This window comes from Neovison vison, chromosome 11 (genome assembly GCF_020171115.1).
Source record: "Neovison vison isolate M4711 chromosome 11, ASM_NN_V1, whole genome shotgun sequence".
Classification (NCBI taxonomy): Eukaryota; Metazoa; Chordata; class Mammalia; order Carnivora; family Mustelidae; genus Neogale; species Neogale vison.
This window is the reverse complement of record NC_058101.1, coordinates 218,350,512-218,377,762: the sequence shown is the minus strand read 5'-3', so window position 1 is coordinate 218,377,762 and position 27,251 is coordinate 218,350,512. Positions and strand designations below refer to the sequence as shown.

The 27,251-nt window shown below is 36.8% G+C and overlaps 1 pseudogene; it reads left to right on the top strand.

Annotated features, from left to right (window-relative positions):
• The first annotated feature begins 17,688 nt into the window (after positions 1 to 17,688).
• On the top strand, positions 17,689 to 17,786 carry LOC122890718 (annotated as a pseudogene).
• Positions 17,787 to 27,251: the final 9,465 nt, after the last annotated feature.

Genomic DNA, 27,251 nt, shown 5'->3' with positions numbered 1-27,251 from the left:
TTGTTTTTAGTTGTGATCTCTCCCTTTTCATTCATAATTTTATGAATTTGGGCTTTCTCTCTTTTCTTTTGGATTAGTGTAACCAGTGGCTTATCGATCTTATTGATTCTTTCAAAAAACCAGCTTCTAGTTTCATTGATACTTTCTACTGTATCTCTGGTTTCTACCTCATTGATCTCAGCTCTAATCTTGATGATTTCCCTTCTTATGTGTGGAGTTGGTTTGATTTGCTGTTGATTCTCCAGTTCTTTAAGGTGTAGAGACAGCTCCTATGTCCTGGATTTTTCTTTTTTTTTTTTGAGGGAGACTTGGATGACTATGTATTTCCCCTTAGGACTCCCTTTGCTGTATCCCATAGGTTTTGGACCGAAGTGTCTTCATTCTCATTGGTTTCCATGAATTGTTTCAGTTCTTCTTTGATCTCCTGGTTGATCCAAGCATTCTTAAGCAAGGTGGTCTTTAGCTTCCAGGTGTTTGAGTTCCTTCGGAACTTTTCCTTGTGATTGAGCTCCAGTTTCAAAGCTTTGTGATCTGAGAATATGCAGGGAATCATCTCAGTCTTTTGGTATTGGTTGAGTCCTGATTTGTGACCCAATATGTGGTCTATTCTGGAGAAGGTTCCATGTGCACTTGAGAAGAATGTGTATTCTATTGTTTTAGGGTGGAATGTTCTGTATCTATCCATCTGGTCCAATGTGTCATTCAATGCTCTTGTTTCTTTATTGATTTTCTGCTTCGGTGATCTGTGTAATTCTGAAAGAGGCGTGTTAAGATCTCCTACGATTAGTGTATTCATATCAATATGACTCTTTATCTTGATTAACAGTATTCTTAAGTAATTGGCTGCTCCCATATTGGGAGCATAGACATTTACAATTGTTAGATCATCTTGGTGGATAGTCCCTTTAAGGATTATGTAGTGTCCTTCTGTATCTCTGACTACAGTCTTTAGTTTGAAGTCCAATTTATTTGATATGAGAATTGCTACCCCAGCCTTCTTTTGAGGCCCATTGGCATGAAAGTTGCTGCTCCATCCCTTCACTTTCAGTCTGCGTGTATCTTTAGGTTCAAAATGGGTCTCTTGTAGACAACATATGAAAGGATCCTGTCGTTTTATCCAACCTGTGCCATTTTATGGGTGCATTTAGGCCATTCACATTGAGAGTGATTATTGATAGATACGTTTTTATTGACATTGAGTTACCTTTGAAGTCTTTCTTTCTGTAGACTGTCTCTATATTTCTGTTCAATGCTACTCTTGGGATTTTTCCTCTTTTAGAGAACCCCCCTTAATATTTCCTGCAGTGTCGGCTTGGTGGTTGCATAGTCTTTTAAGCCTTGCCGGTCTTGGAAACTCTTTATCTCTCCATCCATTTTTAATGTCAGTCTTGCTGGATAAAGTATTCTTGGCTGCATGTTATTCTCATTTAGTGCCCTGAATATATCTTGCCAGGCTCTTCTGGCTTGCCAGGTCTCTGTGGACAGGTCTGACGTTATTCTGATGGGCTTCCCTCTGTAAGTAAGGAGCCTCTTAACCCTGGTGGCTTTCAAGAGATTATACCTACAATTATAATTCCTCAATTTGACTATCAGGTGCCGTGATGTTTTTTTGGAATGTATAATCTTGGGTGGAGACCGTTCAGCCTCTAGTACATGAACGCTGGTTCCATTCACGATATTGGGAAAATTTTCATGAAGGACTTGTTCCACTATATCTTCTAGACTTCTTTCTTTCTCCTCCCCTTCAGGGATTCCAATAATTCTAACGTTGGAATGCTTCATGGCATCACTTATTTCCCTGATTCTGTTTTCCTGGTTTTTAAGCTGTTTGTTCCAGGCTTCCTCCTGATCCTTTCTCTCTATCTGTTTGTCTTCCAGATCACTAATTCTATCTTCTGTCTCAGTTACCCTAGCTTTGAGAGAGTTTAGATAGATTGGAACTCATTGAGAGCATTGTGAACCTCCTCCCTGGTAGCTTTGAGCTCCGCCCTAACATTGTGAACATCCTGTCTGGTCGCTTTCTGTTCGGCCCTAATCAATTCTGTTTGGTCATCCATGGCTTTCTCCAACCTAGCTATTGCCTGGATAATTGTTAGCCTGAATTATCTTTCAGACATATTGTCTATGTTGATAGCCGTTAGGTCTGTTGCAGAAGGTCCATCCTCTGTATTTTTCTTCTGTTGGGCATTCCTACTCCTAGTCATTTTGGTGGGAGATGACTGAACAGATGTAGCTGGATGTATCAACTCTGGTGCAGTCAAGGTGCACCCTGGAACACTTCTGAGCAATCAGGATTCCCCACCCAAATGAGAGACAAAAGAAATGAAAGAGAAAAATAAAAAAAAGAAAAGAAGAAGAAGAAAAAGAAAAAAGAGAGAGAGAGAGGCAGGAAAGAAAGGGAAGATGAAAAAGAAGGTTCAGCCCAGATGGGCCCCAAGGTAAGATTTATGAAGTAGACAAACAAAAAGAGATAAAAAGTCTGATAGAAGTATATGGCAAGAGAAAAAAATATATATATGCAAGTAAAGAAAGAACCTCTTCAAAAAGAACCACAAGTGTAAAATTTATATGCTATCAGGAAAAACACAAAAAACACAGAAACACTGGTGGAAGAAGATGGGAGAGTTCTTATAAATTCTCAACCTTCTCAGGAAGGTTGTTTTGATTTTTCCTGGATGTATCTTGATATCTTTGTTAAAGGACTCAACTTTCCGAAGATAAAGGGGATTAAAATTTGGTTTACCTATAGGGGTAGTATTGATTGGGGAAAAGAGATTATTTTGAAGTTTAACTCTATATGAATATTAGAAGATAAAGATAAAAAGGAATATACTAGACTAAACTAAACTAAAATTTTAAAAAAGGAATTCAAAAAATAAAAATGCAATAGAAAAACATAGGTGTATGTATCAAAAAGTTCAGGTTAGAAAGGTATTATGGAATTTGGTAAATAGGTTAAAAAAATTACCTATGTGTAAAAAAAAAAATATGAACTGGAATAGTGGAAATGAGTGAACGATACAAGATTTCCTATGAAGTAGTGGTTGTTCTCTTGTAGTCCTTTTTTTTTCTTTCTTGGTTTGTTTTCTGGGGGAGGGGCCTGCCACGTGGGTTGTCAGTCAATGATGTTTCCTGAGTTGAGTCCTCCCGCCCCCCACAAGGGGGTGGGCTCTGGGGAAACTGGTTTATTTTCAGGCTCTCAGGAATAAAAAGCGGTTTTTATGCTTGTTCACTTTTTTTCCTCTCACCTTGACCGCCTTTGATGGTTTTTGTAGTATTAGAAGAAATCCAACGGCAACCTGATCTCCCTCTCAGAGAGAAGCCTCAGTCTGGGTGCAGAAGCTGAATAAATTCCCCCTTGGCCACTGGCAGAGCAGGTTCCAAGTTGCAGACCCTGGGGGCAAAGGATCTTTTGCTCCTACCCAAAGCTGAGGCAGTGGCGGCTGTCTGGGAGCTCCCGACCACCAGAGAGGTTCCAAGCAGCAGTCGCACACTGAGATTTTGCCACTGGCCCGGGCTGGGAGTGTCCGGCTTGCCCACACCTCTTTTCAGAGGCGGCTGAGCGTCGGGCGCGCATCTGGGGCACTGAGAATGGGGCGCTGGTCCGTAAGCCCCAGGCTGGGATTTTGCGCGCCTCTGTCAGGGGAAGAGTTTCGGGCATGCGGCTTAGGTTTTGAAACAATGGCGCGGGTCAAAGAGCGCCTGCGGGGCCTTTGTAACTCAGGGGAGCATGAGGGACGTGCGCGCGTATCTCGAGCTTTGTGGTAGGGCTAGTGCGCATTCTGCAGACCGGCAGGGCTCCCATCCCCTCACAGGAGGCAGAACCCACACATTCTTGGGCACGCTGGTGGCTTAGGGACCAAGAGCGGTTACTCCACCGCACTCTCTCTGCCTCAGCGCCGGGGAGGCTGTCTGGGGCCGGGGACTTAAGCCCCTCTCCCTAGCCGCCCTGATTCCCACAATTTCCCCCCGCGATCCTTTGCTCTTTTGGAGTGCTTTCAAACAGTCTCCAAGTCAATGCTCATCCCCAGATGCAGGGCACTCTCCCTCGTATTGGGGTTTTACTTTCCAACCGGTCTCCTCTGGTGGCTCCCTCCCCCTTTTGTTTATCTTCCGATATCAGTCCCCAGTTCCCATTCCGCTTTATTTGCCCACTGGCGTCTTCTGCCCCTGTAGAGATCCAGACGTGTATAATTCTGATCTCAGGCTGATTTCATGGGTGATTGGAGTTCTTTGGAAGGTAATCAGCCTACTTTGGGGTACGGCTGAAAAGGCGCCTCTTCCTACTACCCCGCCATCTTGTCCTCCCAACCACAGCTCTTTTTTTAAAATATTTTATTTATTTATTTGACAGAGAGAAATCACAAGTAGATGGAGAGGCAGGAAAAGAGGGAGAGAGGGAAGCAGGCTCCCTGCTGAGCAGAGAGCCCAATGCGGGACTCGATCCCAGGACCCTGAGATTATGACCTGAGCCGAAGGCAGTGGCTTAACCCACTGAGCCACCCAGGCGCCCCAACAACTCATTTTTTTTTAATTCTGTGCCAAGAAGTACCATTGTGTGGGATTAAAATCCAATAGCACAAAAATATGTGGGAAGGATAGAAGTATGAGCATATTTTAAGTTAAACTATTACTTTAAACTGAAGACTAAATAATGTTTATCTATTGCTCAGAGAAAAGATTATATGCCAAGATTATATGCCATCTTTAGATGCTATATCTTTAAAGTCTCCAGAATTATGACAGTGTCTAAATTTGTTAGTCCCAAGAATGATACAAGTAGTTATATCCACCAAAATATAATATTATAGAGCCTACAGATTTATCTTAATAAATGTATTTAAATAAATTTTAAGTGGAGTTTCATGCATGTTTTATCTAATATCAACTTCTTAGTAGTTGGGGGTTGGTGATATTTGAATTATATCTAGTTCAATATAATATTTTTAGGCTATTCATCTGTTCCAGATGTTCACATAGTTTTATTATCTATAATTTATATTTAGTAGGTTACCAGATGCCCCTACCCTCTTTCCATGGCACAGGGTTCCCTCCTCTACACCAGTACCATTTGACAGAGCAGCACTTCCTCCAATCCTTTGTTTTCCAAAGGATTGTATTGTCCAAGGCTTGTCCTAGATATGCAAGAAATAAGGGCACGAGGATACCTTATATTTAAGCAATGCTATTTAATCAAAGAATCTTAACTTCTCTTTGGCTTTCAGTCACTGGTTTTCAAATCTGAATTTATTTTCTGAAAAATAAAGAGAATGAAAGATGCCTCTTTTTTAAAATGCCAAGGCAGTTAGCACAGAGTGTTGTATTAGTTTCAGGTGTACAATAGACTAATTTGGTAATTTCATTTGCTTTTGAGTACTCATCAAGATAAATGTGAGAGATGCCTTTTAACACTATAATTCATAGGTATGTGCAGCATGTCAATCGTAATATTTTGAAACATAATCTCATCACATAGAACATAAAATATGTTTTGAATTTTCAATATTTCATGTTAACAACATTATGGGTTTTATTTCTCATATGAGAAAACACACCAATGAACGTACAATTCCAAAGATGTGTTAGTGTCTAATTCCATCTTGTGAGAATTTGTTATGCAATGGAAAATAGATCGTTAAACTATAGAATGCTTCATGGAAGACAAGGTAAACTTGAAGGATGAAAGGTGGGTTGACATTGTTTTCAACAATCCAGCTTCATTATTTTAAACACGTAATACATCTATAATATTCTACCAAACAATTGAAATAAATGTTAATTTCTTTCTCTGGTTGTGTGTCCATGTCATGAATCGCAATGATTTTAAAAATTATAATGGAGGGATCTGTAAGAATCTGCACTGCTTGAGGAATGATAGTTGGTAGTATTGTGTCTTACTCTCCCATGTATAATCCCAAAATATTTCACCATGATTAATGTTAGGATAGTGAGCCAACAGAAACAATAGTGATTTCCAGTTATTTTTTGCTATTATCATACAGGAATATTGCAATTTAGTACTATTATTTTTCTCAAAACTTAAATGAATGGAAATATAGTTTTCAACAAATAAGTATAAGCTGAATGATTCTAATTACCTGTGCTATGGTTGTGGGGTTTTTTTTCAGTCATGGTAGATTTAACATTAATGATAGCTTCCAACCTGATAGCTCGGCAAGTGATGACCTGTGTATATTCTTAAGAAAGTAATCAAAAATGTACTAGGCGGGGCGCCTGGGTGGCTCAGTGGGTTGGGGCCTCTGCCTTCGGCTTGGGTTGTGATCCCGGGGTCCTGGGATCGAGCCCCATGTCGGGCTCTCTGCTCAGCGGGGAGCCTGCTTCCCTTCCTCTCTCTGTCTGCCTCTCTGTCTACTTGTAATCTCTGTCTGTCAAATAAATAAATAAAATCTTAAAAAAAAAAGGTACGAGGCATCTTCTAAAATAATATCTTACGGTTGTGTTTGAATCTAGAAATTCATCAAGCTGTCTACTTTTTATACCAGCTTACTCTATACTCTTTCTTCTGAAGTTCTGTTACATAATATGTTATTAGAAATTCTTGGTAACAGATGTGTTTTCAAATTCATAGTCTTCCTAAATATATACATGTAATACAATCACTAAAGTATGTTACATACTCTAGTTAGCAAATTGGTTTTCTGCCAGGATATACAGTAGTAATTCTGAAACTTTTTCTTGTGTATATAAAGATAAGTTAATACATAAGGGTATTGTAGATAAAGAGAACTAGGTTTGTCACTGTTGGAGAAAGAAATAATAAATATAAATATTACTTATATTTCATTATTCATAATATTATAAGTAACAGAAGGAGACTAGAATGATACCTTGTGATACGAAATTAGGATCATAAGTATCAGTATGATACAAATATATTAAGTGATACATAAAATATTATATCTAGATACATAATATCATATATTATATCATAACAATTATATATTGATAGAGTAGTATGGATGCATATGTATACAGTTTTGTGTGTATGAACATATACATAATCATATATATATATACATACATGTTATACACACACACACACACACAAACACACACACAATTTCTATGCTGAATCCACTGAAAGGGCCTCAAACCAATGACACCCTAGTAGCAGTGAACACAACTACGGTCTAGATCATGGTTTCTAAATACCATTTTCCATTGAAAAGAACCAGAGCTACTAAAACAAGTACTTGATTCCAGAGCTGCTATAGTGAAGATACAAAGTAAAGCAAAAAATATTTTGCGTACTGGAAACATGGCAGTGTTCCAAAAAGAGTGAGATCATTTCAAAAGGACAAAGGAGCCAACTTGAAGAAACTACCAAAGGCCGAGCTGGACTATGTAAGCAACAAAATAAACTGTAGTATTGAATTATAACTGATAGAATAAAATAAATATCCATGAGTTTCATAGTTATATAAAATAGTAATTGAATAATAAATAACTGTGGGAAAGAAGGGACAGTTCTCCATTATATGAGAATTCAAATTTTAAAATATAGAAGGAAAGAAGCAAATATAAAATCACTATTAAGGGGGTGCCTGGGTGACTCAGTATGTTAAGCCTTTGCCTTCGGCTCAGGTCATGATCTCAGGGTCCTGAGATCAAGTCCTACATTGGGCTCTCTGCTCAGCGGGGAGCCTGCTCCCCACTCCCCCCCGCCTGCCTCTCTGCCTACTTGTGATCTCTCTCTATCAAATAAATAAGTAAAATATTTTTAGATTAATAATTACTGCAGGCTGGGGCACCTGGGTGGTCCAGCCAAGTAAGTGTCTGTCTTTGGCTCGGGTCATGATCTCCTGGTCCTGGGATCAAGCCCTTCTTCAAGCTCCCTGCTCCATGGGAAGTCTGCTTCTCCCTCTCCTTCTGTCCCCCCCAATTTCACTCATGCTCTCTCTCTCTCAAATAAATAAACACAGTCTTAAAAAATAATAAACAATGAATTTTGGAACACTGAAAAAATTAAATTAATTTATAATTGTTGTTGTTGTTACTGTAGGCAAACTCCACACATGGATGATAAATCAGTGACAAAAGTTTGAAAATTGGGTATCTTCATGATCTAAAAGTATCTTTTCCAATATATTTTTAATTATAAAAGGAATAATACAGAAACACCTGGGTGGCTTAGTCTGTTAAGCATCAGATTTGCCTCAAGTCATGATCCCAGAGCTCTGGGAAGGAGCCCCACATTGGGATCCTTACTCAGCAGGGAGCCAGCTTCTCGTTCTGGGGAGCCAGCTTCTCCCTCTGCCTGCTGTTCCCGTTGTTCCTGTGCTCTCTCTCTCTCCCTGTCAAAAAACTATAATCTTTAAGAAAAAGGAATTAATGGCAACTTTACCATGAAGAAACCTAGCAGACAACTTCAGATAGCTATCAAGGTTAACATCATCTGTAATAAACATGTTAAGTTCATGGATCACCTGATACCATGCACTAAAAAGAACATATCATCACTTCTGCTGTATTTTTGTCAAAGTCCAGAACTTGAGCCAAATCAGAAAATATCAGACAAATCCAAGTTTAGCAACATTCCACAAATAATTTATTGATCATCTTCAAAAATTTAAGGATCACAAAAGACAGGGAATGACTGGGAACAATCGTAGACTGGAGAAGATTAAGGAGACACAATGACTGAATTACTTCATAAAAGACGTTCTTTGCAACTTAAAGAGTTACGTTATAAATCAACATAAGTGTTCAACAGTGGTATTGAATTTTTATAGATGAATCTTCTAAAGATTGCTTGTATTTTTTTATATAAAGATTTAGAAATCTTTAATCAATGTATTCAGCAAATGCAACTCAAGAACAATTCAGCTTCCAAAGCTTTCAGGGAAATGTAATTATTGACAATCTTGCAAACGGGCAGACATTGTAATGTATCTCTGTAAAAAGCAAGGGAGCTAACAAATGTAATAGAGATCTCAAAGGATATCCTGGCTTTAACTTGAAATTACCAAGTTGCAATTTGGAATGTCTTAACTTCAGGTACAGAAAATATTTTAAAGGAATCCATATTTCTAAATGAATAAATTTATATTCTGTGGTGGAATTGAATAAAAATGAGAAGACATTTTTTGCTGCATTAAATTGAGCAAAATATAAATAGTCCTAGAGAAAATGGATTTTTTTTTATATAAGAACACTTTTTGGAGAAAGGTAATTTGAATGGAGGCCAACAGTAAATTTCTATTAAAATAAATAATAAGATTGAAATATATTCACATTTAAATATAAAAATATTATAATTAAGAATATATTTGATTTCACAGAATATGCTCCCCTTACCAAGTACCTCAATATCTGCACAGTATTTATCAGTTAAAACTATTAATGTCAGCAGAAAAAACTTAGTTAATGGTGTGCATAATACCACCATTAGTAACCGTAAAATTCAACTTTAAGTGAGATTTCAGGGAATTATATGAAAAAATATGAATATCTTGAAAAATGTACCCTTCAGAGAAACAATATGGTATTAGTGACATAGTATTAGGGATAGACACAGCTAAGAAATTTGTTGGCTATGCACCATAATTATTATACTCCCTATATTACTTCTAATGTTTGATTAATAAATGCATGTTTTATTTTAATGCACATATGTTGTTTTTATTACATTCTAAAGAATAAAAAAACCTCATTTGAAACAGAAACAAAAACCCATAATGCCATTATGATAAATTTAATAAAATTAACGATAATTTCATGTTAAAAAGACAAATATTTTTTTCTTAAAATAGTGCTTGAATAAATTACCAATTTGTTAGTTATTCTATAACTCTTCCAAAAAGTATAACATTTTTATGAACTTTGCCTCCCTTCCACTCTTAAAGTGCCTCTAATGAACAATATAGATTGTTTCATTAAAAAAGCTATTGAATAGATAGAGTATCAATTCTCTTACTGCAAACATACAATCCAAATAAGAAAACAGAAATAAGTAGTGTCCTAGATAAGAGGTAAATGGGAGAGAGGCGTATCCTGCCGTGTTAGGATTGTAAGCCAGTACAAGATGGTCAGGAAGGTTATTTGGGCAGAGCACAAGGAACCCCGAATGTTGAAAATGCTTCAGCTATGTGAAGAAAAGAGAAAGCGTTTAGGGCAAAAAGCACAAGAACAAAGCCAGAAAACATTTGGGAAACCCCAGAGATTGAAACTGATCAAAGACCAATGTCACTGGGTATTGTGACTCAGGAATAGTGGCGTCAAGTAAAGTTGGACGAGTGGGCAGCAAACAGAAATGCCTTCTTCTAGTCTGGTTCCCTAGGAATTTCACTCTATGACAGAGATTTTCATATAGAATTCTTTTTTTCTGAGAAGTGTTCTCGATAGCCTGTGTGAGATAGACAAGCACAACTTAGTGTACAGAGTTGAATGGACGTGTGTAGGTCATATATCATAGATCATATATATTACAGATCATACGTCTCCTAGGAAATGGGTTGCATCATTGAGAGTGGAAAAAACTGGAGCCTTATACGTTGCCTTTTACATGCTTTGGCTAAAAGAGAAACAAGTCACTCCCACCGACAGCCTGTTAACTAGAGTAATAATTTGGCCCTACTCAGTTACATGGGATTTGTAAAATGTGTAAGAAGGGGCGTTAGAGAGGAGTAGGGAATTTGGGTAAATTGGAAGGGGAGGTGAACCATGAGAGACTATGGACTCTGAAAAACAGTCTGAGGGGTTTGAAGTGGCGGGGGGTAGGAGGTTGGGGTACCAGGTGGTGGGTATTATAGAGGGCACGGCTTGCATGGAGCACTGGGTGTGGTGAAAAAATGATGAATACTGTTTTTCTGAAAATAAATAAATTGAAAAAAAAAGAAATAGATAGACAGGTGCAGTTAGGACCACCATACTGGAGACAAAAGAATTATTCCATGTTATCAGTATCTATCTACATTGCCCATTGTAGCCTAATAAAGGCAACAATGGCATTTTTTATGTGTCACCACAAGTGAGACTAGCATTAATCAGATAACTACGTGTATAAGTAGAAACTCAATACATATTTGTTGAATAAATAACCTTGACATTGAATTGAATAAATGGCATTCCATGTATATTCATTTTGTATCTATTTTATTTGCATTGTTATTTCAACATTCTACTCAGATTTCCTCCAAATGCATCCTCCTTGCAAATTTTTGTTCCTCAAATCTTGAATTAACTGAAATACATGTTTTAATGTTTCAGCACCAAATAAACGTTTGAATAATTTGATAGAAGGAAGATGATGAATAGGTACATATGGTTTCTACATGATGGTCATCTCTTCTTTTAGAAATATTACCCACATAGTATGTATTCTTTTTTTATTGTACCCAGCCTGAGTAAACTATCATATTTATTTCAAATATGTATTCAGAGACAGAAATATTACCAACAGCTTTCTTTACGATCCTGTTGGCCTTACCCTGAGATAAACTAGGGTCAAATTTCATTTATCGCTTGACAACTATGAAGCTTATTCTGATCAATAGATTGCAATAGCATCCAGCTCATCTATCTGAACAGCCACAGGGTGCAGAACAAAGACTGGAAGAAGACACGTCTGTTCTATAAAACGACATACTTCCTGAAAGCTATGCACCGTCACAATATTTGCCTCTTTAAGCATAGGCAACACTAATTTCAGGTGCTAAATCAGAATAGAGTTTTCCTAAGTGAAGGTGAGATAGGTAGGATTGGAGGGGAAGATGAAGGAGATTTGGCGATTTGGGATAAGAGTCACAACACTCTGGCATTAATTAAAAAAAATAGCCTTGGTTTCCCAGATCTAGAGAAGTTTCCCTATGGCATGAAATTGCTTGGGAGATGGAAAAGTTTTATATCTTATTTGAAGTGGGTATATACATTTACAAACACTCATCAGTTGCCTGCATAACAGCTGTGCATTTCATCTTGAGTAAAATTTTTTTTTCAAAACAAAATAGAATATAGCTTCTCTGGAATCTCCAAAAATTAAACCACATCAAAAATGTGAAAGAGGTAGTGATAACAATTCCTACAGCATTTTTCATTTAATTCTCCAGTAGCATAAGTGCAACACCGAAGGTATTGAAGAATAATTATCAAAAGTAATAATAGTGTCAGAATTCATATATTCTACTAAGTAAATTATTCCAGTCACTAACAGTTAGTGTTCAGTTACTCCAAAGCAAAATGATCTAGTTCTTTGCATGTGATACACATTTATTCTTCTAAAAATGGATTTTTTTATGATAACAATACTTCAGAAGGAGTTTGCTTTCATCTGAAATAATGCCTTGCATTGTCCAAAATTTATTCATATAGACTTTGGCTATATAACTAATTCAAAGACTATTATACTGCTACACTATTTTCACAATACTGAGCTGATAAAAACTAGAACATAGAAACAGATAGGTACCCTGAATGTCTTGGTACATAGTATTAGGGATACTAATTAGGGATACCCAAGGAGGGTTAAAGTTAAATTATTTAAAATTGCAAAAACTTGCTGCATTAATAAAATCCTATGTTAGTATTCTAGGGACATTTTTGCATATTCTCTCAAAATTAAGGGAAACTGTGTGTATCTTCTATGTGGTTTTACTAAGATCCCATCTCTGATACATTTGTTATTCACTTGCCAGTTTTGAGAAAGCCATGCAAGGTAATCATATGTGCTGCATGCTACAGCCCAAGTAAACCTTCCTATTGGTTTTTTTTTTGTTTTTTTTTTTTTTCCTATTGGTTTTTAAGGCTTTGCAGATTTAATCGTCCTTGAGAGTTTGTGGCAGAAAGAGGTGCAATATGGAAAACTTCCAGACTCTTTCTATGAAGCCAGCATTACCCTGATCCCCAAACCGGGCAAGGACCCTACCAAAAAGGAGAATTTCAGACCAATATCACTGATGAATATGGATGCTAAGATTCTCAACAAGATCCTAGCCAACAGGATCCAACAGCACATCAAAAAGATTATCCACCATGATCAGGTGGGATTCATCCCTGGGCTACAAGGATGGTTCAACATTCGCAAATCAATCAATGTGATAGAACAAATTAATATGAGAAGAGAAAAGAACCATACATGGTCCTCTCAATCGATGCAGAAAAAGCATTTGACAAAATCCAGCATCCGTTCCTGCTTAAAACGCTTCAAAGTATAGGGATAGAGGGAACATTCCTGAACCTCATCAAATCTATCTATGAAAGACCCACAGCAAATATAATCCTCAATGGGGAAAAAGCTTGCAGCCTTCCCGTTGAGATCAGGAACACCACAAGGATGCCCACTCTCACCACTCTTGTTCAACATAGTATTAGAAGTCCTAGCAACAACAGTCGGACAACAAAGAGAAATAAAAGGTATCCAAATAGGCAATGAAGAAGTCAAACTCTCTCTCTTTGCAGATGACATGATTCTTTATATGGAAAACCCAAAAAAATCCACCCCCAATCTACTAGAACTCATACAGCCATTCAGTAATGTGGCAGGATACAAAGTCAAAGTACAGAAATCAGTGGATTTCTTATAAACTAACAATGAAAATACAAAAAGGGAAATTAGAGAATCGATTCCATTTACTATAGCACCAAGAACCATGAGATACCTGGGAATAAAACTAACCTAAGAGGTAAAGGATCTGTACTTGAGGAACTACAGAACACTCATGAAAGAAATTGAAGAAGACACAAATAGATGGAAGACCATTCCATGCTCTTGGATCGGAAGAATAAACATTGTTAAAATGTCTATACTGCCTAGAGCAATCTATACTTTTAATGCTATTCCGATCAAAATTCCACCAGCATCCTACAAAGAGATGGAGCAAATAATCCTAAAATTTGTATGGAATCAGAAGAGACCCCGAATCGCTAAGGAAATGTTGAAAAACAAAAATAAAGCTGGCGGCATCACCTTACCTGATTTCAAGCTTTATTACAAAGCTGTGTTCACAAAGACAGCATGGTACTGGCATAAAAGCAGACACATAGACCAGTGGAACAGAGTAGAGAGCCCAGATATGGACCCTCAACTCTATGGTCAATTAATCTTCGACAAAATAGAAAAAAATATACAGTGGAAAAAAGACAGTCTCTTCAATAAATGGTGCTGGGAAAACTGGACAGCTATATGTAGAAGAATGAAACTCAACCATTCTCTTACACCGTACACAAAGATAAACTCAAAATGGATAAAAGACCTCAACGTGAGACAGGAATCCATCAGAATCTTAGAGGAGAACATAGGCAGAAATCTCTTTGATATCAGCCACAGCAACTTCTTTCAAGATACGTCTCCAAAGGCAAAGGAAACAAAAGCGAAAATAAACTTCTGGGACTTCATCAAAATCAAAAGCTTCTGCACAGCAAAGGAAACAGTCAAAAAAACAAAGAGGCAACCCACAGAATGGGAGAAGATATTTGCAAATGACAGTACAGACAAAAGGTTGGTATCCAGGATCTATAATGAACTCCTCAAACTCAACCCACACGAAACAGGCAAACACATCAAAAAATGGGCAGAAGATATGAACAGACACTTCTCCAATCAAGACATCCAAATGGCTATCAGACACATGAAAACATGCTCATCATCATTAGCCCTCAGGGAGATTCAAATTAAAACCACATTGAGATATCACCTTACACCAGTTAGAATGGCCCAAATTAACAAAACAAGAAACAACATGTGTTGGAGAGGATGTGGAGAAAGGGGAACCCTCTTACACTGTTGGTGGGAATGCAAGTTGGTTCAGCCTCTTTGGAGAACAGTGTGGAGATTCCTCAAGAAATTAAAAATAGAGCTTCCCTACGACCCTGCAATTGCACTCCTGGGTATTTACCCCAAAGACACAGATGTCGTGAAAATAAGGGCCATCTGTACCCCAATGTTTATAGCAGCAATGGCCACAGTCGCCAAACTATGGAAAGAACCAAGATGCCCTTCAACGGATGAATGGATAAGGAAGATGTGGTCCATATACACTATGGAGTATTATGCCTCCATCAGAAAGGACGAATATCCAACTTTTGTAGCAACATGGACGGGACTGGAAGAGATTATGCTGAGTGAAATAAGTCAAGCAGAGAGAGTCAATTATCATATGGTTTCACTTATTTGTGGAGCATAACAAATAGCATGGAGGACAAGGGGCATTAGAGAGGAGAAGGGAATTTGGGTAAATTGGAAGGGGAGGTGAACCATGAGAGACTATGAACTCTGAAAAACAATCTGAGGGGTTTGAAGTGGCGGGTGGGTGGGAGGTTGTGGTACCAGGTGGTGGGTATTATAGAGGGCACGGCTTGCATGGAGCACTGGGTGTGGTGAAAAAATAATGAATAATGTTTTTCTGAAAATAAATAAATGGGAAAAAAAAGAAAGCAGTGCAATATGGACTCTGAAGAAAACTAGGGAAAAAAAAATCATAACATTGTTCCCTTACTTTTGGAAAGGAAGCCATGCTCCCTTTTGGCACAAGTAACTTTCCTTTGAGAACATTATTCCTTTCAGCAATACTAAAGGAACAAACATAAATAAATAAAAGTTTGCCCAGTAGCTTCAGAGAGTCTATTTCATTGGAACAAATTAGGTCACAGTCACATCTCTGAATTTAAAAAATTAAAAACAGGCTGGGGAATTAGGCATTTTGATTAGCCATTTCTGAATCACATATGGCCCTGGAGCTTGGAGGCAGGTATAGAATCACCTGAGGCAAATAGAAGCAAGTGAGTGTTAGCATTAGCAAAATAAATAAATAAATAACAAACAAACAAATAAATAAATAAATAAAGTTAGATCTGCTGCAGTTTTATATTTATATTTACCTATCATTGCACTTTCTCTGATTGGTAAGAACCGAAGTCATATCTGGAGATGCAAAATTGCATCTGAAGTTGGAGTATGTCCTTTTTATTTGTTTCATATCTTAAAGGTCAAAGGTAAATAAACTTTACTGCATGCATTCACAATGCTAAATATTCAAAGAAAATTTCTACCCACTTTTCATCCTTTTTATAACTCTAGGCCATACTAATACTTTTCTTTATCTTTCTTTCTTTTCTTTTTTCCCCAGAGAAGTGAGGAACCTTATCCACATGTATTCTTTTATCATTTTATCATTTCCCCATCTCTCGCCAATCTCCCTCCTCTGAGGTCAGTGGTGTGGAACACTAATAACGGGTCTTGTCCTCACCTGGCAGATATTTCTACTTCTGTAATTACGAACACATGAGATAACAATAAGCATGGAATGTTATTGACAATCTATCTTTCATATTTTCTTTTTTTGATTTCTTGCTATGTACCTCTTTAATTCACATGACTTTTTAACTTGTATATTACTTTGAATAGTTCAAAGTAATATAGATGTAGGGAGTACAAAAAAAGGTAAATATACTTAATCAAAGCATAAAGATTTAAAAATTCCATCACTTCATTGAAATTTATGGAGAACAAACATAGCAATTTTTTGATTATAATTATAATTGTGTTAATTACAATAATCTGTACAAATTTTTCTAAAACCCAAAATCAAACCAAGAAATATCTTGTGCCTGATAAGATAGCTTTATTTTAAATTGGAAGGGGAGGTGAACCATGAGAAACTATGGACTCTGAAAAACAATCTGAGGGGTTTGAAGAGGTGGGGGGGTGGGAAGTTGGGGTACCAGGTGGTGGGCATTATAGAGGGTACGGCTTGCTTGGAGCACTGGGTGTGGTGAAAAAATAATGAATACTGTTTTTCTGAAAATAAATAAACTGGAGAAAAAAATAACTTTAACTGTTTTAAAGACATTTTCTTACACTTTTATAAAGTATACTTTTTGTTTCTGGAAAAAAAAAGATATCACGGTCTTCACAAACACTGTAGCATGATTGTTGATCATGGTCAATTTAACAGAGTAACTTAAAACTGTTCTCTGAGGATATGATTCTTTTTCAAGACTTTAGAACAGGATAGAAATAGAATGAACAAAATCTCCTTACTTTCCTGTTTTTATACCTAGAGAATAGGTTACATTATATATGAAATCAGGCATATCCACAGACTGGGGTAAAAGCTAATAGGCAATAAGGTGATAAGAAAAAGTTATTTTTAAATAACAGGAAGCTTTGTTGGTACTGAGTAACATTTATTTTAAAGAGGAAGAAGCACTCTAGATTGATTTTAATAGCTGGAAGAAAGGCATAGGAAAGGTTGCAGGCGATCAGCAGGAAGGAAATGACTGCTGATGAAGTCCATTCATTCTATTAGACTTAATCTCCCTTATTCCACTTCATTTTCTCAGGAACGTTTTGAGGTTGCTGTTATTCAATATTTATTTCATGAAAGCTAAATCTGAATTAAGTAACTTCCCCAAAGGTTTCAGAGTTAGAGTGGTCAGAATCAAGAAACAAATGGTGCACTGGGTGTGGTGAAAAAATAATGAATACTGTTTTTCTGAATATAAATAAATCAATTTAATGAAAAAAGACAAATGGTGAGTGCATTATTGTATTCACAGCTAGCATCAAACTTCCTTGTGAGGAAGAATGTTCTGGTTAAGGAAAATGTTCCTGTGGAGTCAATTAGGGTAGAAGACCAGAGCCTCTGGGAGTAGGTGGAGGCAGGACCTCAAACTGCAGAAGAAAAACAAAAAAATTTAAATAATGATGCTTTTCATTAAAAGAAATAAGATTGAGTGCCCACTTGGACAGTACTGGAAGGATACAAAGAAGATTAGCATGGCCCCTGCCCAAGGATGACACCCAAATTCATGAAGCATTCCACATTTTTTAAAAAAACAGACAAAAAATTAAATAAAATAGAATTGGGGGATCACTGTTTTGGTATGCTCACGAAAGGAAAGACCAAAAAGGGACAAAAAAAGAAAAAAAGATTGAAAACAGATTTCTTTGTAAAACTAGGTGCTATATGACCTAAAATTCAGAGAAGTCACAGGATACATGAAGAAGTTTTGAGGAACAAGAATTGAGTACAAAGTAATTTTGCCTTGTGTTCCTTGAACCCCCAGTCAAGACTGATGAACACTTGGTCAAGTTTTGCTATAGGAGTGCCTGGGTGGGTCAGACAGCTAAATGTCTGCCTTTGGCTCAGGTCATGAGATCCTGGGACTACGTCTCACATTGGGCTTGCTGCTCAGTTGGAAGCCTGCTTCTCTCTTTCCCTCTGCCTACCATTACTCCTGCTTGTGCTCTCTCTCTTTTTCTTCTCTGCCAAGTAAATAAATAAATAAGTAAACAAATCAATATATAAATAAAACCTTTCAAAAACAGAGAGAGAGAGGTTTGCTGTAGTTGTTCAAGTGGATTGCTAAAATGTGAACATGGGTCTAGATTTCTAACCTGAAATTCATGTGTGAACCAAACATACATAAATGATAGGAAAGCCTGCAGTTTGAGGCTCCTCAGTTCACAGACTTTTCTTCTTGTCAGTTTTCCTAGATCTTAGTCAGAAGGGGTTATCTAACACCTCTCTTTTATTTGACTTGTTTTCTTAGCTGAGCACTAAAGAAACAATTTATAGGAAAGCACAATTTAGGTGAATTTGGTCTGAAATATTACTGAAAACTTTTGGAAATTTAGTGTGAAATAGCAAAAATCCAGATAAATGTATTTTTTAAAGGATGAAAAACTATGTGGTTCTATTGGTTTAAAATAAAGTGTCTCTAAGTAGAGACTATGTCAGCTTGTTTCAACTAATAGATAAAATAAATTTGTAATTAAGAGCAGCTGCTTGGTTATAAAGGAACATATGTTTTAGCCATAAACTGAGATTATTCTCTTAAGTAACATGTTCCCTATAGTACTACTTGAAATTTGAGTCTCTTTGGAAAAACATTTCTAGATACATATTGAGATTCTGCATTATGCAGTGGTTGAGACCAAAGAGAATGTGGTTCAAATCCTGGCTCAGCAACCTCATATTCGTGTGGACTTGGGCAAATTTCTCACCTTCCCTGAGTCTTTGTGGGCTCTTCAGAATAGTGGGGTTTGGTCTATTTACTTCTGCCATTTGGTCGCTAATTCACAGTATCTGAGAGTATCTGGTGCCTGTGCTCTGGCACCCAGCTGGGTTTTAGTGGTTTCTTCATCACTGCCCTGCTATTTTAATGTTCTTTGGCTTCTCTTTCCCCATGTAGTATCTCATCTTTCAGGATCTTTCTAAAAGTTTCTTGAGCTTTTCACAGTGTAGTGGACTTCGGGATATTGCAAATCCTACATAGTGACTGGTTTCTTAGAGACAGGAAGTAGAAGTGGCTAGGCCAGTCAAGGACTATATGAAATGGCACAGTGCCAGCCACACTGTGTTCTTTATTCGAGGACACAGAGCCTGACCAGACTGAAGAGTAGAGAATGTTTAGGACAATTTGATAAAAAATGGCAACGTCATGTTGCAAAAAGCACTTCCAATGGATAATATGGTTCTGGACATTTTTAAGAAATATATTATGTGAGATAATGAAGCCTACCTTACAAGGGCTTTGTGAAGTTCAGAAGATGTACCAGGACCTGGCACATACTGAGCATTCATTAAATGATGATGGTTTATTAGCGTGGACAGCTCAGTTTGGATTATCACCAATTCTCAGGTAGTAAAACTGAAGTTAAGATTATTTAGAAAGTATTGTGATTTGATCATAGTGCTAAATCAAAATAAAGAGAAAGTTAAAATGACAGGATTCTAGTACAAAATACATAAACCCACCACAAATTTCATAAAACTATTTTTACTAATGCCATGCATTAACACTGTCAACTCTTATTTGTTGTTGCTCCAGTCTCCCCAGTAAAGCAGAGGAGTGACCCATCTCAAAGTTACCCCACTTGTGGAATTGTATGAAGGGTCAGGAGATAGGTGTGGTTGCACAGGACCAGATTTCTATAGGAGAAAACTCAGAATGATGAGAGCCAAGGAATCAGGAAATCCAAAGTTGTTTGGGAAGAATCAATTTTAGGTTTTTTTTTTTTTTAGTTTTTTTTTAAGATTTTATTTATTTATTTGACAGAGAGAAATCACAAGTAGATGGAGAGGCAGGTAGAGAGAGAGAGGGAAGCAGGCTCCCTGCCGATCAGAGAGCCCGATGCGGGACTCGATCCCAGGACCCTGAGATCATGACCTGAGCCGAAGGCAGCGGCTTAACCCACTGAGCCACCCAGGTGCCCCGTAATTTTAGTTTTTTATGACAGAAAAATTCCATATTCTAGTAACCAGAGACAGAAATTGGAAATGGTAGTCATGGAGTTAGCAGTCTAACATTGGCTGGAAATCAGTGTAGATACACATGGTAACAGTGGGGGGTGGTAGTGCCAGTGTGGCCAATTATTTTAAGTACCATCAGATCTTCAGACTTACTTATATTTGATTGAAGATGCATTTATCCATCATTTTTAAGGCCAACAACCAAGTCTTATGCAGAATTTGGAATGACACCTGAGCTGATATAAATATTTGGCAAAATGATAGCCTCAGGGTTTAATCTATCCTACGTATGAATATCAGATAAACTGTCCTTTCAGTTTTGATTTATTTTGTGACCTCTTTTTGATAATTTGTCAAAAGGACACCATGCTGAAAGAACAAAAATGAACTTGATTAACACGAACTGTTCTAACTCACCGAAGATTGAAATGGTTGGAGTATGTTTATCTCTATTTTTTTTTCTGATAAATCTGGGTAAAGGAAGGATATTTCAGTAGCGTGAGTCACACTTATATTTGTATCAGTACCTACATTTTTACTTTCATTGGCTTGCCACAGACTTAGGGAAGTAAAGCATTATTTGTTTCCAGTTTAGTGCTAATGTACATGACTAATGCACTAATAAATATTGCAAGCAAATCAATTGTACTTCCTAATAGCAAGGTGAACAGCAATAGCATTTTATGCAAGATCATAGGAGATTGAGCACTAGACCTGAAAAGGGATGGTTCTAACCCTGACATTTCATTATTTCTTGGGATTTGTGCATCTTCCTTAATGTACAGTTAATGTAATTTGAGGTTATGAATCTTTTTTTATAGTCTTCACTTATATCTTTAAAGTTACAAATCTCAAGTTGTGACTAAAGCAGAAAGCATTCACAGGATTCTGACCGGGAAACTAAACTAACACACAAATTTTCATTCTTCCTGGGGAAAATGTATAAATTCTATTTCTTTTTCATTGGAATATATACTTGGGGTGAATAATGTTTGACACATACTTGTTGCTAATAAAATTCTCAGAATCTATCCCATTCAGTTCATTGTTTCTGCCAGGGAAGCATGGGGTTGATATAACAAGAAAGAACAAACAAGGGAAATATTGGTTTTAGCCATAAATGCAGTATGATTGATCATCTCAGGACTCTCTGTGCCCACTGAGTTGTATTCGCAGCATTACTGAAGATGGCTTAGCACCTTATGTGACCAATTCTGTAAGGAAGCCAAAGGAATGAATTCTCCTCAGAGACTTTGAAACATATACAAAGGAACATTTTCCATTCATTTAAAATCTGAATGAGACTAAAATTTTCTTCTTCAGAAAAGTTCGCAATTTTCTTTCTTATGTAAAATAAGCAAATATTTTTCCCTGTGGTATACAGACTTATTGGCATTTAGGGTAACGTGTGTGTGTGTGTGTGTGTGTGTGTGTGTGTGACCATTAAGTAAAAGAGTTCCTTTGAGCCCTATATCATTATTCTTGAAATTCACAAAAGGTCAAAAGGGACACTTGCACTTAAGCAAAGTCAGTTATGTTTAGTTCTCTACAGCAAGTGAAACACACACCAGGGGAAGTTGGAGACATTTCAGAAAAGGAAATTGGGAGGACTTCTTCTAGGGTTTGGGGTACTACTTGGTAAGTTTGTGGAGAAATTAGAGAAATAGGGACCTGTTCTGGGTTGGATAGTGTCCAAAAGTGAAGAAACGTGTTGAATTTATGACTTAATAATTTTTATCCAGGAGGAAGGACTAAGTCAGAGCAAGATGTGGAGTTGTTCAAAAGTAAAAAAAAAAAAAAAAAAAAAAAGTAATCGTTGTTCAGAAAGAGGGATTAGTCATGTTTGAAGCTACATCATGGCCTTGGCTATGTCTTGTGGGAAACTACACTTACATTCTAAGGATCTGATTCTCAGTAGGGTAATATTTACTTCTTCATTATATTGGAAAATACAGAAAAAAATAGCCCACATTTTGTCTCTTTCAGAAGTATGTATTTTTAAGGAATTTAAAAGATCTTAGAGAGGAGTAGGGAATTTGGGTAAATTGGAAGGGGAGGTGAACCATGAGAGACTATGGACTCTGAAAAACAGTCTGAGGGGTTTGACGTGGCGGGGGGGGGTGGGAGGTTGGGGTACCAGGTGGTGGGTATTATAGAGGGCACGGCTTGCATGGAGCACTGGGTGTGGTGAAAAAATAATGAATACTGTTTTTCTGAAAATAAATAAATTGGAAAAAAAAAGAAAAAAAAAGATCTTCAGAAAAACAGAATTAGAAATAAATCTGTTAGGAAACTTAGATCAAAACAGATAGATGGCATATAGATAAGGATATAAACAGGTATATAATATACAAGTATATATCTCTGTGATATATACAGACAGTCTCCAACTTAAAATGTTTGTCTTGTAATTTATGATGGTGGGAAAGTGATATTCATATGGTAGAAACTGTCCTTTGAATTTTAAATTTCGGTCATTTCCTGGACTAACACTATGGGGTCGGATACTTTCTCGTGATGCTGGGTAGGGGCAGCACTGCAGCTCCCAGTCAGCCAGGCGATCAGAAGGGTAAAGGTCTTCCACACCGGCAACCATTCTGTACTCGTGCAAGAATTCTCTTTTGCATTTTCAGGATAGTGGTCAATACATTACATCAGATAGTCAACACTTAATTTTAAAATAAGCTTTGTGTTGGATGATTCTTCCCAATGGTAGTCTAACATAAGTGTCCTGAGTACATGTAAGGTAGGTCAGTGAGGGGTATGAAATGCAGTTGGACTTGTGATATTTTCAGCTTAGAATGGGTTTATTAGAATATAAGTCTACCGTGAAATGAGAAGCTCTACAGATATTATATAGATGCAGTAAATAACTGATTATATATAACATAGCAAATCACCTATATAAATTTATGACTTGAGCTAAGAGCAAGGTATTTTTGCAGTTATAATGAGATTTACTATTATAATACTTTGGAGATTCCCAGGAGCATAATTTGCTTCATGATTTAAGCTCTGTATTTATAGGGATTTGTTTTAGAGCTATTAACAGTTAGAAAATATTAATTCTAAATTTAGGAATAAGGAAGTTCAATGCTGAGCCTCAGGTACAACCTAAAATAAAATAACTCAAAGGACAATTTGAAACTTCCTGTAGAGAGGAAGACAAAGAGAAGATAAACAGGGCTCCAACTTCATCTGCTTTGATCAATCCTCACAGAGATACATATAATACCATCTGAGGACTTCTTTTTGGACTAAAATATCACCTTCTTTCTGGGCTTATCTTTTTTATGCTCTCCCATTTTTCAAATTCCTTTTATCCTTAGTGGTCAGATACTGCTATTTCTACAATTTGACAGAGAAATCTATGTCTGAGGCAGTGAGAGTCAGCAGATTGGATAGACTTTTCAAAAGAGAGAGAGAGTAGTAGCAAAGCATCATCATGACATATGGTCATTCCAGAATGAGTTCCATAGTTGCAGGAAGATAATCTGCTTTTTCTACCGTTAGAACCTTCATATCTAGTACAGTGCCTGATATGGTGTAGTATTCAAAGTATTAGTGATACAAATGAATAAATCCATGATGAAGAATCTGGGTTAATATGTCATAATAAAACATGAGTTGTTGCAGTGATAAAAGTTCCTCAAATCTCAGCAATTCACAACAAGAAAATTCTCATTTCTTAAGTATGTTACATAACTGTCATGTGGACCTGTGGATCTCTTTTGCATTGACTACCTTCAGCATTTAGGCAGATAGAAGGACTTATGTCTGGGAAAATTGCTTACTGATAAGGTAGAGGAAAAGAGTACTGATACTTAACAATTTTTCATGACATTTCATGAGTTAAAGCAAGACCAGAATTAACAATCAGGTGGAGAAGAATTAAAGTACTTCAGAAAAGAGAGAGTATTTGCAAATTATCATATAATATTCCATAATTGGCCTCACTGATATCAAAAGTGTTTGAAAATGCAAATCAGAAGGAGACTGATAAAATCTTGTCCTGAAAAAACTCTGACTAGAAATCTACTTTGGGATTTATCTCAATACTTTCAACTACCTTGTTATGAGAGAAGTTAAAAAGATTAGACAAAGGCATTAATAGATTAAAACAAAATTCTTTGAAAACTGAGTGTAATCACTTGTATGCTAATAAATTTTGGTTTAGATTGATAGTCTTTCATATTTATGGAAATAAATCATATAATCCTTTACTACATTCCTTGTAAAGACATACTAGTAAGAACTATGGCACTTAAAAACTCCAAACTTTTGGGGAGGTGAACCATGAGAGACTATGGACTCTGAAAAACAATCTGAGAGATTTGAAGTGGCGGGGAGGTGGGAGGTTGGGGTACCAGGTGGTGGGTATTATAGAGGGCACGGCTTGCATGGAGCACTGGGTGTGGTGAAAAAATAATGAATACTGTTTTTCTGAAAATAAATAAATTGAAAAAAAAACTCCAAACTTTAAAGCAATTGAGGGAATGAAACTCAGCTAATTTGAAAGAAGGAAAGCAGAGATATCCCACAGACAACATATTCAGTGTTTATATAATTCAAAACAGTTGTATCCTATTACTAAAGTAAATACCTCCTAGTATTTAAGTGTGACAGCCTCCAGGCAATCAGTAAAATTACTGTGAACCTGACACATTTAGTAAATCTCTTTCAGTCTTTCATAACTACAAGTGGTTGAGAATGAGGATTTAACAAATTTAATTTTTTTTCTCTTGCTGCTGGTAGCAGCCATTTTCCTATAAATCAATTTCAGTGGTGACACTGGTGTTCAACAATGAGAATTCAATGAAGGCTGCTTAAGGTGAACTTACTTAACAGGGTATTTAAACATTATTATAGTTTTCCCATTAAAAGAGAATGCATTTAAAATGCTTCCCTTACTGTTAATATTAAAATGTTGCATTAAATAGCTGCTTCCCTCCAAATGATGGTCACTCTTAAAGACCTAAAGAAGCTTCACCTTTTGCATAATGCCCTTTCCATCCATTCTAAATCCCATTCATCTCTTTTTTTCTGTGCCACACCTTAGTGTGTGAACTATTGGTTTTGTTATTTTATAATGTGCATCATCTGAAATTGTTCCCAGAGTAACCTATCTCCTACAAAAATCATTTTTTACTCTCCTCACTTTTAATACATTGAATAAAGCTAGCAGCTACCACAAGCCTGTCACCTACCATGAGGGATTTAGTATACTAGACCTCTGATATTCATTCATTAATAATAAATCCTGTTGAGACTTACAGTTCCAAGCATCCTTCTATTCTCTTAGAATATGGAGATGAATAATACAGACAGAGACCTTATATTTATAGTATCATTAATATTTAATAGTTACAACAGCTTTGTAAGGTTGGTATGATCTTCCTTTGTATGTGACATAAATGAGTTGGATGAGTAGGGCAGAAGTGAGTGACTTTTTCAGGTCAAACTACTAGTAAGTGGCAGACTATGTTAGTTTGCTTGGGCTGCCATAACATTTGCTTTCCCCTTGTGGTAATGTTGACTGACTGTGGTCTCCCCGTTCAGCTTTTCTACCCCATTATGAATTCCTGCATGGTGGCCTGTGAGTCTCTTCCTCAAGAAGCCTGTTTGTGCCTTCATTTCTTAAACCATTCTATTGAGGCATATTTGATACACCAAAGAATTGGACATATTTAACATACACAAGCTGATGAATTTGGAGATAAGCTTATACCCAGTGAAACTATCAACCACACTCAATATGAAAAACATATCCACCATCTCCAAAAGTTTCCTCTTGCCTCTTTTTTGTTTTTGTTGTAAGAACACTAAACACTTTTTATTAAGTTTTTAAGTGAATAATACTGAATTGTTAACTATAAGCACTATTTGTACAGCAGATCTCTAGAACTTATTCATCTCATGTAACTGAAACCCTATAACTATAGACTAACAACTCTCCATTTCTTCTCCCCATCAGCGCCTGAAATCACTAGTCTACTCTCTGTTTCTAAGAGTTTGATTATTTTAGATCTCTCATATAAATGGACACATGCAGTATTTTCTCTTCTCTGATGGACATATTTCACTCAGCATAAGTCCTCCAGGTTTTTTTAATGTTCCATATGACAGGATTTCCTTTTTCTTAATGCTCAATAATATTACATTGGATATAGAAATCACCTAAATATCTATTAAATGATGAATGACAAAAATGGTCTTTCACTTTTAGTAGAATGGTTTTCCTAAAATCTTTCTCCATCTCCATCCTGAGTCATGGCAAAGCCTCTCGACCTAACGGTATCTCCATCACTGAGCACGGGTAATCAAGCGACTTATTTCTCACAGCACCATAGGAGCAACAAAAGACACTGACAGATGATACATATTTCTTGTTTCTCAAAACAAAACAAAATTATTTTTTAATGTTAAAGTGATCAAGAATTTTTTGAAGGATCGTAAACCTCCTTTTTTAAAAAGATTTATTTATTTATTGACAGAGACACGAGAGAAGGAACACAAGCAGGGGGAATGGCAGAGGGAGAAGCACGTTCCCCACTGAGTAGGGAACACAATGCAGGGCTCATTCCCAGGGCTCTTGGATCAAGACTTGAGCTGAACACATATGCTTAATAACTGAGCCACCCAGGCACCTCCTTGACTATACATTTATGAACCTGTTGAATGAAGTCAGTAGAAGAGTTTTCGAATAAGAATAACTATGCACAGGGGTACCGGGGTGGCTCAGTGGGCTAAGCATCCAGTTCTTGATTTTGGCTCAAGTCATGATGTCAGGGATGTGAGAGTGAGCCGTACATCAGGCTTTTTCCTGAGCATGGAGCCTGCATAAGATTCTCTCCATTACTATCCCTCTGCACTCCCCCACTCCCTACTCATGTGTTCGATCTCTCAAAAAATAAATAAGTTAATTAATCAATTAATTAATTAAAATTTTAAAAAAGAACTAAGCACACTTACTTCAGTCACTTCATTCTAAATATATATCACCATCATCAACACATATTGTAGACCACCCATCATGGA